Here is an 18,531-nt window from a genome sequence, read left to right on the forward strand (position 1 = left end):
ATACACAGATTCGAAAAAGTTGTCCAAAAACAAATAAAGGAAAGCAAAGGTAAGGTAAGTTATGGTTCTACCTAACTGGATAATTGTTTAGTGTTTTTATGTAATGTAAAATGTTTAATCAGAAATGGTTGCAGACTCTGTTGAATACGTTAAGTTTGGGAAAGTAAGTTGAAAACTAAAAACTATAAAATACAGTGTCAAAACCCCACCGAATATATGTTACCATGACATAGGCTGACATAATCGGTGGGTTTGTGACAGTATTTTGTATAGTTTTTTAGTTTTAACTCACTTTCTCAAACTTAACGTAACCAACAGTGTCCGCCACTATACACCAATAAACACTGTTTTTCGAGCCGACTAAACGTTACATTAAATGAAAAGGGTTTGTATTACTAAACACAGATACAAAGAAGTTGTCAAAAAATAAATATATAACAAATAAATTTTATCAAAGGCAAGAAAAGTAAATGTTCTACCTAACTGGATAACATTGTAGCGTTTTTTATGTAATGTATAATGTTTAATCGGTTCAAAAACATGCAGTGTTTATCGATATATTTGAAAAATATAAATGGCGACAGACTGTATCGAACACGTAAAGTTTGGGGAAATTTTGGGAAAATGAGTTTAAACTAAAAAACTATACAAAATAATGTTAGGAACTCACTCAATATATGTTACTCTGACGTAGGCTGACATATAATCAGTGGTTCTAAACTTTTGCTCGATACAGACGACGACTTTTAAAAGTCCCTTTTAGTGATTACCTGGTTTGAGGATATTTGTACAACGAAACGGCAAATCTGCCCCCAAAATCCGGTATTATTTTACTTTAAGGCACGTCTCATGTTGGTATATAACGAAATATTTTATTGTAGATTTCAGTGTACTAAAAACGAATCTGCAAACCGTTTCCGTCGCAAAAAGAAAGTTTACATGATATGAAGAAATTACTTTTTCGAAAAGTGGGTGATCACTTTTCAATGTAAATTTAACTTAGAATGCGCACCCACTTTCTGACCACCTGAGAGAGGGGCATTTTTATGTGTTTCTTGGCTAAAAAGCTTTTTGTTTGATTTCTTTTGCATGGTAATAACCCCTGGACTCTGGGAGTATTTCCCATTTCACAGCCGTAGCCTTCGTTTATGCTATGCGCGAGCATAAACGAAAGCTGTTTAGCCAATAAACATGGGAAAAATCCCCCCTCTCTCAGGTGGCTAGAAAGTGGGTGCTTATTTTAAGCTAAATTTACATGGAAAAGTGATCGCCTACTTTTCGAAAAAGTAATTTCTTCATATCATAAAAACTATTTTTTTTTTTTGCGACGGAAACGGTTTGCAGATTCGTTTTTAGCACACCGAAATCTTAATTTTGTTTTGTTATATACGAACGTGAGACGCACGGCCCTTTATGGAAAATTTTTATCAAAAATCTGGGAGAAAATAGTTTTCAATAAAAACAGCAAATGGATTCGATAGAAAAAAATGGATGCTATTTTTTTAATTTTTTCTGTGTCTTTCTTGTCTAAAAAGTTTTTTGTTTGATTTCTTTTGCATTTTGCTATTTAAACAGGTAATTTTAAAGGATTTTCCAAGGGTAGAAAGAAAGTCCCCCCCCCAAAAAAAACATTCGTGGCCACAAAGTGGGTGATCATTTTACGTTAAATTATTATGGAAAAGTGATCCTCCACTTTTAAAACTAACATTTCTTCATATCTTGGAAACTACTCGTTTGTCGTTTGCCTTAATTATAAATGTTATTTTCGTTTTCAGCGGCCCCGAAAACCTAGAAAAGTGGTAGTCTTAAAGGAATTCTCGAGGGTGGAGTAATTCTTCATATTTACCTTTTTTTTTCCAATAACATAAGAAATTAAGAATTGACTAATTTATTTTAGGTAGGCTTTTAAAAATAAAAAAAAATTAAGATAAGCAAATGGTGCTAGTGCACTTACCGATCCGCGCTATTTTTAAATCATATTTCCAAGTTTACTTAAAGTTTTATGATATGTTTTTTTATTCAATTGTAAGGTTAAAGTACATACATATATATATATATATATATATATATATATATATATATATATATATATAATTTGAAAACTAGGGATTTTTTTTTACTCATCTATTAATTAGATAGTTAAATGTTGTAATTCGAAAGTCGTCAACCTGTGGTGCACGTGAAAGGCTCATTTCTACCGGAAATGAAATATGGCGGACAGTCTCGCAGTTACGAAAAATATTTTTATTTTATTTAATATATTTTTATAATTTGCGATCTTAACGATCTTAATTTATTTTAATAACATGCAAACATTCCTTGACTTTACACATAAATTTTCTGAAAATTTCAATTAAATTGGTAATGTAGAAATATGGTTTTATGGACTTTGAACGAACCAAGAATGGCATTTTTATATATATAGATATATATAATCATCCACATACAGCACTGTTTCGATGTTTCACAGCTCATCATTATGGCTAGAAAAGCAACTACATCAAGCCAGGATCGAATCCCGACCGCCCAAACGACAATCGGTGTCTCTAACCGTTGCGCTATTCGGCTGCTGCTATGCGGGCAGTGAATTAACAATATTCTGACATTGTCCAAATACCTAAGCTCAATTTGTTTACACAAAGAGCATCACTTAATACGCTAATGACAGTTTTTATATCACTTCCCAATATGCTCAACCCAAGATAGGGAGCTTATATTTATCCACAGACAGTAGTGTTTAACTGTTTCACAGCTCATCAGTGTGGCTAGACAAGCAACTGCATTGTACCAGGATGGTAGAAAGGGGTAGGCTTCCGTTATTGAATTGTATTTGTGCTTTGGTACATTTTACGTACGAAATGTACACCAGAGCTGAGGTCCGGCTCATAAATGGTGTAGTGCCATTATAAGAACTATTCCAGAGATGAGACGAAATACAAAAAAAAAACTATGACCCAAGAATAGACGTGACGTAATATGATGACGCAACGCATAGATCAGACGAACATATATAAATACAAACACAGCCACAATTACCAGAATGCCACCATCGCACAAGCATAAAAAGGGAAACTATCGTTCACTGTACCAGGATACGAATTCTTGGGACCAGACACAGACCTAAAACGTAAAAGGTACGCACCGGCAGGGAACAAACTCGACCAAGCAGCAAAGGACTACGACCTAGCATACGAGAATCCAAATATAAGTACTGAAAAAGCCGATAAGCAGTTCCATAAGGACAGCCAGGGAACAAGAATTACAGGGGCTGCCGCTAGAACAGCTCTCAAACTTAATCACTGCCTGGGATTTGACAACTACTTCAGAGGTTACCTCCGTGGATCCTGCTAATAGCAATAGTGACCTACTTGATACGACGATGGCTAACGATTCAATGTCGACAGAGGATGCAGAATCCAGATCGAACGGATGAGAGGGAACAACCATCGGCGGACAGCTACCACCAGAATCAGGAACCGAATTCAGAACATACGTAATCAAACGAACATTCAAGAACATGATCAAAATAACAGACATGAACAATGTAATGGCAAAATTCGCCAACTACGAAGGGTCAACCACGTCTGGAATACACAACGTCAGCCACTTCGCGTGGGCACAACCGACAGCAAACAAATACATCATCCCGTACTTCTTAAACACATGGGTCACAAAAAAATAATGGGAGGCAGCCATGAACATGGCGACTTCATGCAGAGTAAAAAGCATGGAAATAACACGAGACAACATAATCTGTGGCGAATGGTTAACAAAAAAAAAACAAAACAACGAAGACGTCTTCGTACCAAATCCCCAGCCATACTTCGACGTATACATCGGCAAGGGACAATACATCAGATAAGGCAACCTGGAGAGATTGACGACGGTATCAAACTATGACTTCCGCCAAATCCAACTAAACACCGGAATTACAGCAGAACTACTTAAGTACAAATACCATTACGGAATTTCTATCCACTTACTAAACAAAATACCAAACACTAACCCAATAACAGCGGACACATCTGAGTATGACAACATCAATGATAAACCTACACGACTGGAGAGAAATGCCCCATCATAAACTTAGTCAGGGGGCACATTCACGCAGAAATGGCATATCCACAGCTTGCTACAAAAACCATTAACAAGTGTGATGGCACAAGGCAACTACATCATACAGAGCGGGAAGCTGTCCAGTGAAAACATCCTCCAATCGGCCATAAGTGGAGGAATGGATACTGCATGCGACGCCGGATTGGACATATCCACAGCACCAAATTACGGAACTCTGACAAACTGCGAAAAAGGAAGAGGACAGAAATGCAGGAGGACCTCGTACAAACAGAAATCGCAGACATCGCATTCAACCACCAAAAGGCCCGTAAAAACTACAGCTGCGGCAAAAAAGACAAAACCAACCTGGGCCTGGACGGTTACATTCAAACGAGCGGTTGCTTCACAGTAGCCAATGCACACTAATAAACAAATTGCTACACACTAACGAGGTCGAATCGGAAGTGATACTTATCAACGTACCACCAATACTAAGACTATCGGCCCAGACTGGGATGCTTTACTTCGTGTTTGAAACAACATACATGATCGAAATCGAATGCTGGTACGAATCACTGCATCACCCACAGAAGGTGCCGATTAACGATCACACAAATGGCAAAATCAGCAAACTTCAACTACGAAATAGAACTCATCGTACCGCAAAACTGACACTTTCATGAACAGACAGCCAAAGGCATGCTACATAATCACGGGACGACATAACAATGTTTGAGAACACGCCCATCGGATTCCATTACGGCAAATTCGTCAACAAGTAAACGAGAAACAGATGCTGCGACTTCTCAGATAACAGCAAGGAAAGCGTATTCCGACAAAAAAAAAAAGAAAATTAAAAACAGTTTCAAGCAAAGTCAGCATAAATTTTAGTAAACATGAGCATAAAATTAAATGACGCAATAGAATGTCGCAAAAACCGCTGACTCAACACAGTCGCATTTACAATAAATACTGGCTACACGACTAGAGAACTACCAGATGGCGAAAACCGACAATGGCAAGCACTTAACTAGAGGAAAAAAACCTGCTGAAACGACTACATTCTCTCCAAAACACGGGACGGCAAAAAACTCAACCCATACACTTGGATTTATAGATGAAAATCAATTACAGAATCTGTTATCGCGCCACCTAAACGGCAGCGGGACAACTTCGAACAATTCATCAAATACAACGCCACCGACAAGGAACATACACTACTGAAAAAATATACGATACAAAACCATTTATCATGATCTATCACACGGCCGACCCGTCCAAAATGAAGAACTGAAGCGACATTGATCACATGCACATGATCACATGCACACAGACCACCCGACATGCGAATACCCCTTTAGCAACCTAAAAAAGGCATTCCACGTAAGAATCCAACATCCGCACACGATGTCCTGCCCCAAAGTCTACAGCCCCTGGGGTCTCTGCCAATACTTTGAGGCTGAACCGGAAAACGATAGGTTGTGTCAACAGGAAAAATAACGACTGACCATCAGCTTGAATTCTTAGGGAGACTAACTACCAAAACGATGAAGGGCCGAACACCGAACGCTACTGAGACAGAATTATCGCAGAAAAGCGACACCCTCAGAGGACAAAAGTACAATTTCATAGTCAAGCTGATGAAGGAAGTAAACTTCACAGACGTCGGTGACATAATGCTCTTTGCCAACGTACAGCAAAACAAAGAAAAAACAGAAAACGAACATGGGAAAGCATACACAAAAATACTGGAAACCTCCAGAACATCGGACAGGCTGCGGCATCGGACGTACAGCTGCAAACACAGGTAACACCGATATATGAACAACTACGACAAAAATTTTACGTCTTCACAACAAACACGAACCAATACTGGCCAATCCAGAAATCATTAAACATTTACAATCATGGTGCAACCACCACAGCATCGACCCACTCCAGTTCAGCGGAGACGGTTTCGAAGTGTGTCACAAAATCAGACCGAAAATTAATGGCCTACACATAACGGGACCGAGCAATAACGGGAAAAGTTACATCTTGCGCAGCGTAAAGGACGGTCTAATGAACTGCGGACACATGAGGTGCAAAGCTTCCGACAACTTCACATTCAGTAGTTGTGTGGATAAATCCCTCATTTTCACAGAGGAGATGAGGTTGACACCACAGAAGATAGCGAAAACCAAATGCATCCTCGAAGATGCGGAGGCATACGTGAACGTCACACACCAACAGGAAAGGATACTGAAACGGACACCATGCCTAAGTACATCAAATGACGACCCGTGGAGACACGTGATGGCAGAAAGAGACACAATGAGAAACCGAGTGTTCGAATACAGAACGCGCCAACCCATGGAGGCAGTAGTCGAGGTAAATCCGCTAATGTGGCTGAATATCTGGAAAGACCACATAGAGCCCTTCGCCGCAAACAAATACATAACAGACGACGGACAGGACCACGTTGAACCAACGGTTCCAAGAAATACAAATGCGACGAATCGCACTACATAAGCCCAACGAAAAGACAAAAACTCCAAACAGCAAAGCGCTCCCTACTACAAAACTTCATACAAACAGATCGCTGCGTAATCGACACAGAATCGGCCACCTAATACTCACAAGCAAAAAGCCATATAATGCTCTAGCTGGGAGGACGCAACAGAGGGGGACTTCGTCACACCATCAAATTCGCCATGTCATCCTGACATAATAGAATTATCCAGCTCCGATAGCGAGAAAGAAAACAACACAAAAAACAAAAAAACAAAAAAAAACACACACACACAAACAGTAAAACCCTACGTACACACAATGAATTTGTCGGACTCAGAGACAGAGAATTACAAGGTACAAACATACAACACACCGCAAACACATACATATTCAAAACATTACACTGTGAGGAACACGTACCGGATTCGGACTGAGAAAAAAGCGACAAACACCACAGTAAAATGGTGACAAAAAACTTGCACGCACCTCATCTATGGAAAGGCTTACTATTAATACAAACTAAAATACTACGAACAAATAAAAAAAAACTATATTATTATACTGTATTACATATTTAGAAATAATAAACTATATTCAACAATATATAATAGTAATGTTTTAAATAGCACGTACAGCATGAGCATTTAAAGGATTACTTTTCAGACACACCAGATCTGGGCGAAAGGAAACTTCTGACGTACTCTTGCCAGACCTGAGACGAAAGAAAGTTCTTTTACGCGGACGCGCGTTAACAATAAACACAACATCATCTAAGGTAAGAAAGCAGAAGGGGCACCAAAAGCACCTGATTCTAGCAACAGTATTCTCTTTGATTTATCACCAGACTCGAGACAAAAAAAACAGTCCAGGCCTACCCCTTCCATCATAAACGTTTATGGTGGAAATACACCGTACTGTGGAGTAATTGCGCCAAATCCGCCATATATATGTACAATACCGTCCAAAATTAAGGGACAAAAATTTAAAACCTAATATTTGTAGGAAATAACAACTGTGAAAAGCTGAAATTTTGACAACTGTTAGTCGTTATCATCCATGAAAACATACTAAAATTTGAATTATTTGCAAAGGATAGAAAAAAGAATTATTACAATTATTCATTTATTTTCAAAATAGGAACGTCCAAAAGTAAGGGACAAATTTGCGAAAAACAATGTAAACACGCAAAAACAATAAAAATACACGTACAATCAGTAAGTAATTTAATAAATCAGCCCTTGCTCTCAATGACAGCTTCACATCTTCGACTACAAGAACGAATCAGTTCTTGACAATCTTCGATACTAATTTTAGACCATTCTTCTTGAAGCTTCACACCATTTCAATGCACTTCTACCAACGATGAATGATAGCTGTGCATGGGCGTCATGAACGTGCTTTTTCATACGAGAGTAAAGCCTCCTATTTTTTTAAAATCTAAATATTGAATAGCTACAAAGAAGGGAGTAGTACCATTACACCGAGCGACATTTTGTGCTCCATAATTTATTTTTCTACATAGCCGCCATCATTCTGAATTCAATTTTGATAGAAATTCAATGACACATCTTTGCTTCTGATGCACGTTAATGACTTGGGTTGTTTCTTAGGACTTTACGCATTCAATATCTGCAATAGAGAGATGAGACTTCCAAGTTACCAATAAATAAATTCAGTCATCATTGCAATTCAATTTGCAATCCCCCACGATCCATTTGGATGGAATAAAAAGTAGGAGGAATTACTTTTGGAACGGATCTCGTGTTAATCATTATTTTTTTGGAAAAAGAAATCTAGCAAAGTGCTCAATTTTCAGGAAAATCCGAAAATAAGAGCGTATTATTTATATTTTGTTTACAGAAAGTTTTAGATGAGATAAGTCATTAGTACCATCGCTTTGAAACCCGATAATTATGGACAGTTGTAGATACCCATATAATGCTCTCTGCAGCCAAACTTGTATCTTTTATAACCCGAAGTCGAAACATATCACATTCACGAGTTCACGTTTAACTCTCGTTTTGTGAAAAAATCCCTTATTTTTCGGATGTGGTGATTTTATTAAATTAAAAATTAAATTTAATTAAACTTAAAATCTAATTTCAATAAAAAATTATTTGTAAGTAACTTGATATTAAAACAAAAAGTATTTTTTTAAATTTTATTTTCTAAATTTTAAACTTAAAATTTATCTCAATATCGATTAAAATTTAAAATTCATTTAATTATATCGAAATACATTTAAAAGTTCTAATTCTTTTAAGGTTTGGTGGGGGGATACTTATCTAGCCTAAGAGATTTTCCGACTATATTAATCTCTACACTATTGTATTTTTTCGATGGTTTTAAAATTGAAATAGATTGTAAAATACATTTATAAAGTATGATTTTATAAAATTTATATAATAAAATAATTTAACATCTATAATAAAATAGTTAAAAATTACAATTTAAATCCAATTTTACAAACTAAAATTAATTTTAAAATGTAAAAGTTAAATAAAAGTGTAAGTTTTTTAATAAGAATTTAGGTTTTGTCTTTTTTTACTGTCCCAGTTTATAAGGAGTGCTTTCCTTCTGTGTATACAATTTTTAAAAAATTCATTCCTCGCATTTAAAAATCTTATTTCTGGGCAATGAATCATCAGTAGGATATGGTATTTTTCCGCATTACAAAGTTAGCATTGATTTAATTCTGGGACTTATGCTGGTTTATGTTCGTTTTTTTTCCATTTGTGTGTGAATGGTGTACCTTTTCTTTAAGCTCCCACACCCGGGTTGCTAATGTTATTTTTATCCTTGTTATGGTTCTAAAGGAGCTCATATGTGCATAATATCTTTGCTTATAATATATAAATTATATAATATTTATATATTATAAAATAAATTTCATATATATATATATATATATATATATATATATATACTTCAATTCTTATTCGCATACACATGTGCTTTGTGATTTTTTAAAGTCATCAACGAGAAAAATAATTTTTGTGCAGTTTACACGATTCGAACCTCAGACACGTAAATATTTTTACTTCTCTCTGAAACCATAAGTCCAACCTAATAATCACTAGGAAAGGAAAAGTAATCTATTTAGTTCTTTACAAGCAGACATACCTAGAAGGCTGTTACACATACATACATACATACATACATACATACAAACACACACACACACACTCATACAAGCAGACACACCTAGAAGGCTGTTACACATACATACATACATACATACAAACACACACACACTCATATATATATATGTATATGTATATGCTCTTTTAAATCTATGCAACTATTTTACATTGCTTGTCTGAAAGAAAAACTGTACGGAGGATCCTAAAACTCATTAATATATAGAGGTTAGGTTCAGATAAAAAAAAAGACGTGAAAATACTGATACAAATTTAATTGATGGAGATATAGATTTTATGTACGGCATCTTTTTTCGCTGTTCATGTCAGCATCTGAGAATAGGATCATCAGGTCATGCGGTCTCAGAAGAGCGCCAAGCAAGTCAAAGAAAAGTAATACATTTTTATAAACGTGCGGCTGCCTGTCTTGATTGTCTATCATTCGTTTTTTTTTTAAATTTGTTCTTGATTTATTTCGCTATTTTATTTAGCGAGTGAAAGAGGTAAGCAAAATGGTATATACGATACTAGCTAAAGTATCTATCTACGCCGGGATTTTCGATTTCTTCTCCTCTATAGATGCAACATAGCAACTTCTAGTGAAATTTGCAGTTGATTATACCGATGTGACTGGAAAAAAAGAAGCAGAATAGTGAATAAGGATTATAACCTGGGTGATAACGATGTCTAGGTCAGGGGTTTGGGCAGATCATGCGTGGAGAAAGACACTGCGATTGTTTTGATAATTTCAGGGTTGAGAAGAAAATTGAAATTGTAAACATTTTATAATTTTTATTGTAAAGTATACTTATTGGTGGATGTATCAAACATAACTGCATAATTACGTCAGCGATCACAAGAGAGTTCGCAGAAATAAGAAACAAATCACAACGGGATGACGATCGGCGTAAGCGAAAGTTCCAGCTTTTGTTCCCCAAATTAAGGTTAAGGAGTTAAATGTATTGGTAAAGTGGAATATGTTAAAAGGATGGATATTGACATTTTACTTACAAATAATTGTTAGCTCCCCCCCCCATTTCTATATTCATGCTGCAAGACATTGCGTTTTGAGCGGCAGTAAAAATTAAAAAAACAAAATAAACGCAAAGTTATAGAGGGATTACATTCGAAAGTTTGTGAGAGTTTTCTAACCCGTTATACGTAAGGTGTTTTATAATTATACGTGACGTTTCTTCTTATGATTATGTGTCGGAGATAACATCGTCATTGAAGATGCAACATCACATAAAACTGAAAAAATCGCCCTTCTTCCGTTTCTGGTTTCGTATAACCCATTGTTGCACATGAAATAAAAATTCCAACTACTAAAAATATAAATTCACCAGTTTACTCCTGCTCTTTAAGTTGTATTAGTACAGCACCTGCGTATGTATATTTGCACCTTTGCATAGTTTCTACTGCTTTAAAACTAGTTCGAAGAAAAATATTTGTGAATTTATCGGAAAAACAACCTACTTAGTATTTGCATGAGAGAGTAATTGTGATAAATGTATTTGCATATAATTTTTATATGGAAAAAACATTATAAATTATGTTTCTAAGCAGAACACAATCCGATTTGAAGTAATGCCAACAGTTTATCAAAAGAAAAATCTTTACTTACATTTTAAAATATTTAGGTAATGTTTTCAGTTAGGATCCCGCAAACATGGATAATAGAATGCTAAAAAATGTATAACATATTAAACAGGATCTTCAACGTGATAGAAAATGCAATGAGGAAATAGAAACTGGAATTGACAGCTGATAGACAATACATAACAGAAATTAACATACAAAGAGGCATCTTCAAATGATATTCACTGTCACTATTGCTGTACATCATAGCCATGATGCCCCTGAACAACATACCGAGAAAGTGCCAAGCTAGATACAAGTGCTCTAATACAGAGGATAAAATGAACCACCTGATGTACACGGACGACCTGAAACGTTTTGCAAGGACCAAAAACTAGAGACATTAATAAATACTACCAGGATCTTTAGCTAGGATATCCAAATAGAGTTTGATATGGCAAAGTGCACACTACTAGTTATAAGAAACGGAAAAATGGAGACGACAGAAAGCATGAAACTACCCAACGAAAGGGAGAGGAGGGCCCTAGGGGAACAAGACGACTATAAATACCTGGGAGTTCTGGAAGCAGACACTATCAAAGCCACAGTAATGAAAGAGAGAATCGGAAAGGGATACCTCAGGAAAACAAGAAGACTTCTAGAAACAAAATTGTATGGCAGAAACCTAATAAAAAGTATAAACACATGGGCAGTATCACTAGTAAGATACTCTGGTCCGTTCATAGGGTGACCAAAGAGCAACTGAAACAGCTCAATCAGAATATCAGAAAACTCATGATCATGCACAATGCCCTACATCGAAAGGACGATGTTGATCGACCCTACGTGAAAAGGAAAGAAGGCGGAAGAGGACTAGTTTGTATAGAAAACTGTGTGCATGGCACAAAAAATAGAATTTGAAAAATACATAACGCAAAACACGGAAAGGACAATCATGGTAGCGAGAGACAAGCGGTACAAACATAATCCGGCAACACTACTTGAAAACGAGAATCACAAACTCCTATGAGACATAGACATACAAACTGAAAAACCTATCCAAGCAAGAAGACCGGATGTTGTAATAATTAACAAGAAGAACAAATTTGGTCAAACCGTAGAGGGTTAATATCAAAGAAAAGGAGAAACGGAGCAAATACACAGAGGTGGCCAGAGAGCTGAAACGGATTAGGGAGATGAAGAAAATCAAAATAATACATATAATAGTAGGGGCACGAGGAAAAATTCCGAAAAACTTTGAAAAAAGAATGGGAGAAATTGGAATCAAAGGAATGACTGGGAAAATACAACGAACAACAATAATGAAAACAACTGAAATATTAAGGAAAACCCTTGAATGTGGAGACTAACACACTTGAGCAACAAGCGCGGACCAGACAAACTGATGGAGAGGCAAAACATGAAACGCCACATGAAACCAAGAACATTGAAGCCACATATCTGTAAGTTCTTTAACCCCACATCATCCCCCATTACCACATCACTGCCCCTCCCCCCAAAAATAGTGAGACCAAATAACCAAGTAAAGTCAAGGAGGAAGAAAGACCTAGGAGAGAGCACTAACCAGATCTCAGCTGGATAAGAGCGAAGAGGACAGATACCTTGGGAAAGCTTATAGCCACTCAAATTCCAGCGAAGACCAATAGTCGCTGCCAACGATAAATCAGTAGCAAGCAGCTGTTGCGATAATCCAAATTAATTTGCAAATACTATCGAAATAGGTGGAGTACTGGAAATCTGGGGTGACTTGTTGTCACTCAACTTCAAAGGAATACCACAGGCTCTTTTCAAAGAGAGATTTTTGATGACCTGTGTGAAAACTCCTTGTGAGCAAATAATAATAGTAACAATAATAATAATAATAATAATAATAGAAAATATGTACGGAACACCACGTGAACGTGAGTAAACTAAAACTTCCAAAAGTCTTATAAACTGTTTATTCTAACCACCTAAAATATTACGTCTGTGATCACACAAAATAATCATGGAAATTCAAGGAGGATGTAAAGACCGAGGTGTCAGAGCATTATGACAAATAGATATTCGACTCTTCTATTAAGTTCTCCTTTACTTCCTATACGTTGAGTTAGTATAGAAGATATGAACATGAATTTTGTTCTTGATAATAGACCAAATATTGCATATTTTAGTGGTCTTTTCGTGTTACCAGATTCCAGGACAAGAATTTATCTATTTTAGTTGAGTATCCATCTTAAATCAGATACATTACTATAAGCAACATCACTTACAAAATGTGCACCACTCGTATAAGCCAGCTTGGGTTAACTATACCGAAGCATCTTATTTTTGCTTAGAATACAATTTGATTTCCAATAACTGGTCTAGATTTGTTTATATGCAGAAGTATCCGCATGCCATGTTGTCTTGAGGAATCCCTGCTACTAAAATAGTGCCGAGAATACAGGGAACTTGGTTAGGCGTATTGTCACCGAAATTCCAGAGGTGACTAAAAATTGTTAATTGCGAGAATCAATGTAAGCGACTTTTGCGATGGTGAAAAATCATTTGCAATGGTTGTAGAAAGAGTTGAAGTGTAAGATAACATGGTGAGATTCACTGTCACTCAGACTCTAGGGAACACTCCCGGTTATCATCAGTGACAATTCATTGATGATAATGCACCGTCTGAAATGTTGTTGTTGTTGTTGTTGTTGTAATAATAATAATAATAATAATAACAATAATAATAATAACAATAATAATAATAATAACAATAATAATAATAATAATAACAATAACAATAACAATAACAATAATAATAATAATAATAATAATTGATATAGCAATGCCAGCTGATGTCAATGTGGAGGGAAAGAAGTAGAAGGTGGAAAATACCAAGACTTGAAAAGGGAGATAAAAAGATTGTGGAAGTTTAAGAAGGTAAAAGTTGTATGTGTTGTGATGGGAGCTCCGGGGTTTTTAACAAAAGGATTTGACGTGGAGTGAGAAAACTGTGATTCATTGCAATGCTGGAGTACTTCAAAAGACTGTCTTGTTGGGAAACCGTCAGAATTTTGCGGAAAGTGCTGAAATACTGAGAAAACAAGACGCTAATAGCCTATGTTCATTTGTTATGATCCGCCTATTAGTATAAATCGGCAATACCAACAGCCAGACACAAAATGTGAATAATAATAGAGGGCTGAAAGGGATATGGATGATGAAAAAAAAATCAAGATTGTACCTATAATAATAGGAGCACTAGAAACAATTCCGAAAAACTTTGAGAAGAGAATGGGAGAAATTGGAATCAGAGGAATGGCTAAGAAGATACAACGAATAACAATAATGAAATTAGCTGAAATATTAAGGAAAACCATGGAATGCGGAGAATAATACATAAGCCACATGCGCAGCCCAGACGAGCTACTGCAGAGACAAAATATTACATGGAACCAAGAAGAGTGGAGCTGCATATCTTATTGCCACTCCAACTCCAGTGGAGACCAATAGTCGCTGCTAGCGAGAAATCAATGGTAATCGGCTTTTGCGATAATTCAAATTCATTTGCAAGTGTTATCGAAAGAGATGGAGAGTACTGGAAATCTGGCGAAACTTGTTGTCACTTAGCTTCCAGGGAACACCACAAGTTGTTCTCAAGAGGAAATCCTTATGTGAAAGCTCCTTATGAGCAAATAATAATAATAATAATAATAATAATAATAATAATAATAATAATAACAATGAGCGAGGTTGACTATTTTTTTTTGTTGTTGTTCGGCCTTAAAATGAATGTGGTCCGATGAAACAAAAGTGAAACAATAAACATGTTTATAGAAAAGATAAACAAACGTGCACAGATTGCAAACAAAGAACTAGCAACAATGCAAAATAAACAAACAAAAAAAAATCAGTAACAAAATGAAAGATAATAAACAAATCAGATGTGTAAATAAACACAGACATATAAGAAGAATAAAATACCAATATAAGACAAAATATATGACGCGTACGTGCGCGCACACACATTAATGCGTACTGGAAAGAATTTGAATGCCTACTAGACACCACCGTCGAGTGTCCGCGGTTTCTATGCACAGAGATTCATCAAGACAACATGGCATACGGATACTTCTACATGTAAACAAGCATAGACCAATTATTGAAAATCAAATTGTATTCGAAGCAAAAATAAGATGCTTCGGTATAGTTAACCCAAGCTGGCTTATACGAGTAGTGTACATTCTGTGAGTGATGTTGCCTATATTAATGTATCTCATTTAATATGGATATTCCACTAAAATGGATGAATTCTTGTCCTGGAATCTTGTAACACGAAAAGACCACTAAAATATGCAATACTTAATCTATTATCGAGAGGAAAATTCATGTTCATATTTTCTATACGAACTCAACGAATAGGAAATAAAGAAGAACGTAACAGAATAGTTGAATTTCTATGTGTCATAGAGTTCAAGTGTTAACCCCAAGAGGGTGTCCTCTGGGTTCTTAAAACTTAGATTGAAGCAAAATGAAACAAAAATATATAGAGGTGCTTTCAATAAATTTCCGAACTATTTCGGTCCTGGATATGACCTTAAACTATATCCGATGGTGAGGCCCCAGCTCGCGGGCTCTGGGGAGCGTGGAGCCACATCTTAATTCCCATTGCCATTGCTCCCAGGTCCACTCTGACCCGGAGTGGTAGTACCTGTTAGGTTCGAAACTATGGGTTAAATAGTAACCGACTTGAAAAAAAAACAAACAAACAAAAATTTTTCTTCAAAATCACTGCATTCGGCATTAAATAACGTGAAAAGTGTTGATATGCCGTAAAACAAAAACAACCAATTAACAAACCAACCAGACTTTTTCATATAGGTACTTTAATTGATGGTACACACATAAAACTCTAGTCCTCTTCGAAGTGATCTCCTCAGGCGGCAATTCACTTGTCTCGTTCTAACAACTTCAGAAATCCTCTTGTGTTAGACTGTTAAGGACCTTTGTTACAACCTCTTTCGTCACCTCAATTGTCTCTTGCGCTTAGGGAATAATCAAAAATCACTGGGAGCAATATCTGATCTACAGTGAGGGCGAGGAACTATATTGATGCCCATCTTCGTCAAATAGTCTGTAACAAGGACGGATTTGTTAACTGGCGCATTCGGGCAAACTTTGCGCATCTTCAGTTCCTCACAAATAATTTTGTGTACACTCCTCAAACTGATATAAAACTGCGCACTTATTATCTCTATAGACACATAACGGTTCTTATCCATGAAATTCTTTATTTGGCCAATCAACTCTTGTGTGCTGACTTCCTTATCCTCCTATACCTCCCATCATCTCTCATAAACTCCCTGCCTTCCTTAAATCTTTTATGCTACTCTAGAACTGATGCTCGATTTATGCAGGATGGCCCAAAAGAAGTCTGTAGCATTCCATACCTTTCTGTGGCATTTTACCTAGTTAAAACAGAATTTAATTTCCTATTGTTCATCTAAAGTGTGCCCGCGTCCAGATTGCATTTCTGAAATTCCTTAGCTGTGGCAATCAGGGTTTAGTAGGATGTATACCAATGTATGCTGTAGCTGCCCATTTGAACCTGAAATCATAAAAATGATTCGATCATTTCAAAACATGTATAGTAATAACATACTATATCATTAAAAGCCTACGATGATATTCAATGCTTGCACAAACAAAGTCTGGGAACTTATTGAAGGCACCGCGGGTATATAAATATTTATTATATAATGGCTGTATCGTTTGTTTTCCTAGATGTAGAGCCACTTAAAACCCTGCGTTTATCAAGGAGTTCTCGATGGAGGACAAAGCAGGTATAAAGTATTTTTATAATACAAATATCATCGGTTACATACGCGCATAAATGTTTCAATGGAATCTACTATATATATATATATATATATATATATATATATATATATATATATATATATATATATATATATTTGTTATATTTGTTTTGGAAAAAATTCCAGAAGAGTGCTCAATTATAAGGAAAAATCCGAAAATAGGAGCGTATTATTTATGTTGTGTTTACAGAAAGTTTAAATGAGATAAGTCATCAGTACATTCGTTTCAAACCCGATAATTAAGGACCGTTTTAGATACCTATATCAAGCTCTTTTCAGCTAATACTCATCTCCATGCGCTTTTAAATCGGTGTTTGGCCGAGAATTTAGTTGCCAAGGGGTCAAAATTCAAAAGATTTGACTTTTGCAGCCTCTAACAAACTATTCAGACAATTTTGGGTCCAAACATTTGAAATTTTACATAAAGAGTATTCAGACATACAGCAAAATTTTTAATTAGTTTTTGGACGAAAATTTAGCTGCCAAGAGGTCAAAGTTGAAAGAGTTGACCTTTGCAGGCTCTATCAAACTCCTCCGCCAATTTTGGGTCTAAAAACTTGAAATTTTAGATGTAGGTTACCTGAACATGAGGCAAACTTTTAAATATATATAGATATATACATATCTGCACATAAAGTTATAAATGGTACATAGGGCCCGAGAAAATGCCGGGCTGAACTGCTACTATATATATATATATATATATATATATATATATATATATATATGCCAATTAGGATACATATAATTTTTCTGAATACGATTCCAATAAGGTCCCTATATATGTTTTCAGAACTTTATATATATATATATATATATATATATATATATATATATATATATATATATATATATATCTGTGTTTGTGTTTGTTTGTTTGTTTGTGTGTGTGTGTGTGTGTGTGTGTGTGTAGAATATGATCACATCTATCCATCTTTCTCATCTAACCTTTCCCATTTCTTCTTAAGTGGCTTTCTCTTATTACACCCTTCATTCCTCTTGAGGTCTCAGCTTCTTGCCCTATGTTTACTTACCTGAGTGTCTATAATCCATTTCCCTTTCTAATAAGTGCATACAGAGTAATCAATATTCATTTTGAGACCGTGAGCCAATATTTCCACCGGTTGGAGAAGCTGTCTCGAAAACTGGAGGAGAAGAGCGAGTTCTTTAACGCAGACCCCATAATTGTGGGCTGTTTTCCAAATAAGACCGATCAGGTAATGCCTTTACTGAGTGTGGCCTCTCATTCGATTATAAAGCTGAAGCAAAAAGAGCAGTGGTCGAATGGGCTAGCGGCGGGTGGCTCGCACGAAGTGCAGTGGCTCTCGGTGTGTTTGCCGTGCGTTGAACACTGGCCTCTATTATTAGAGGAATATGAAAGCAAATAGATTTACGGCGAT

Source organism: Euprymna scolopes, chromosome 7 (assembly GCF_053919585.1).
Source record: "Euprymna scolopes isolate OS-2025 chromosome 7, ASM5391958v1, whole genome shotgun sequence".
Classification (NCBI taxonomy): Eukaryota; Metazoa; Mollusca; class Cephalopoda; order Sepiida; family Sepiolidae; genus Euprymna; species Euprymna scolopes.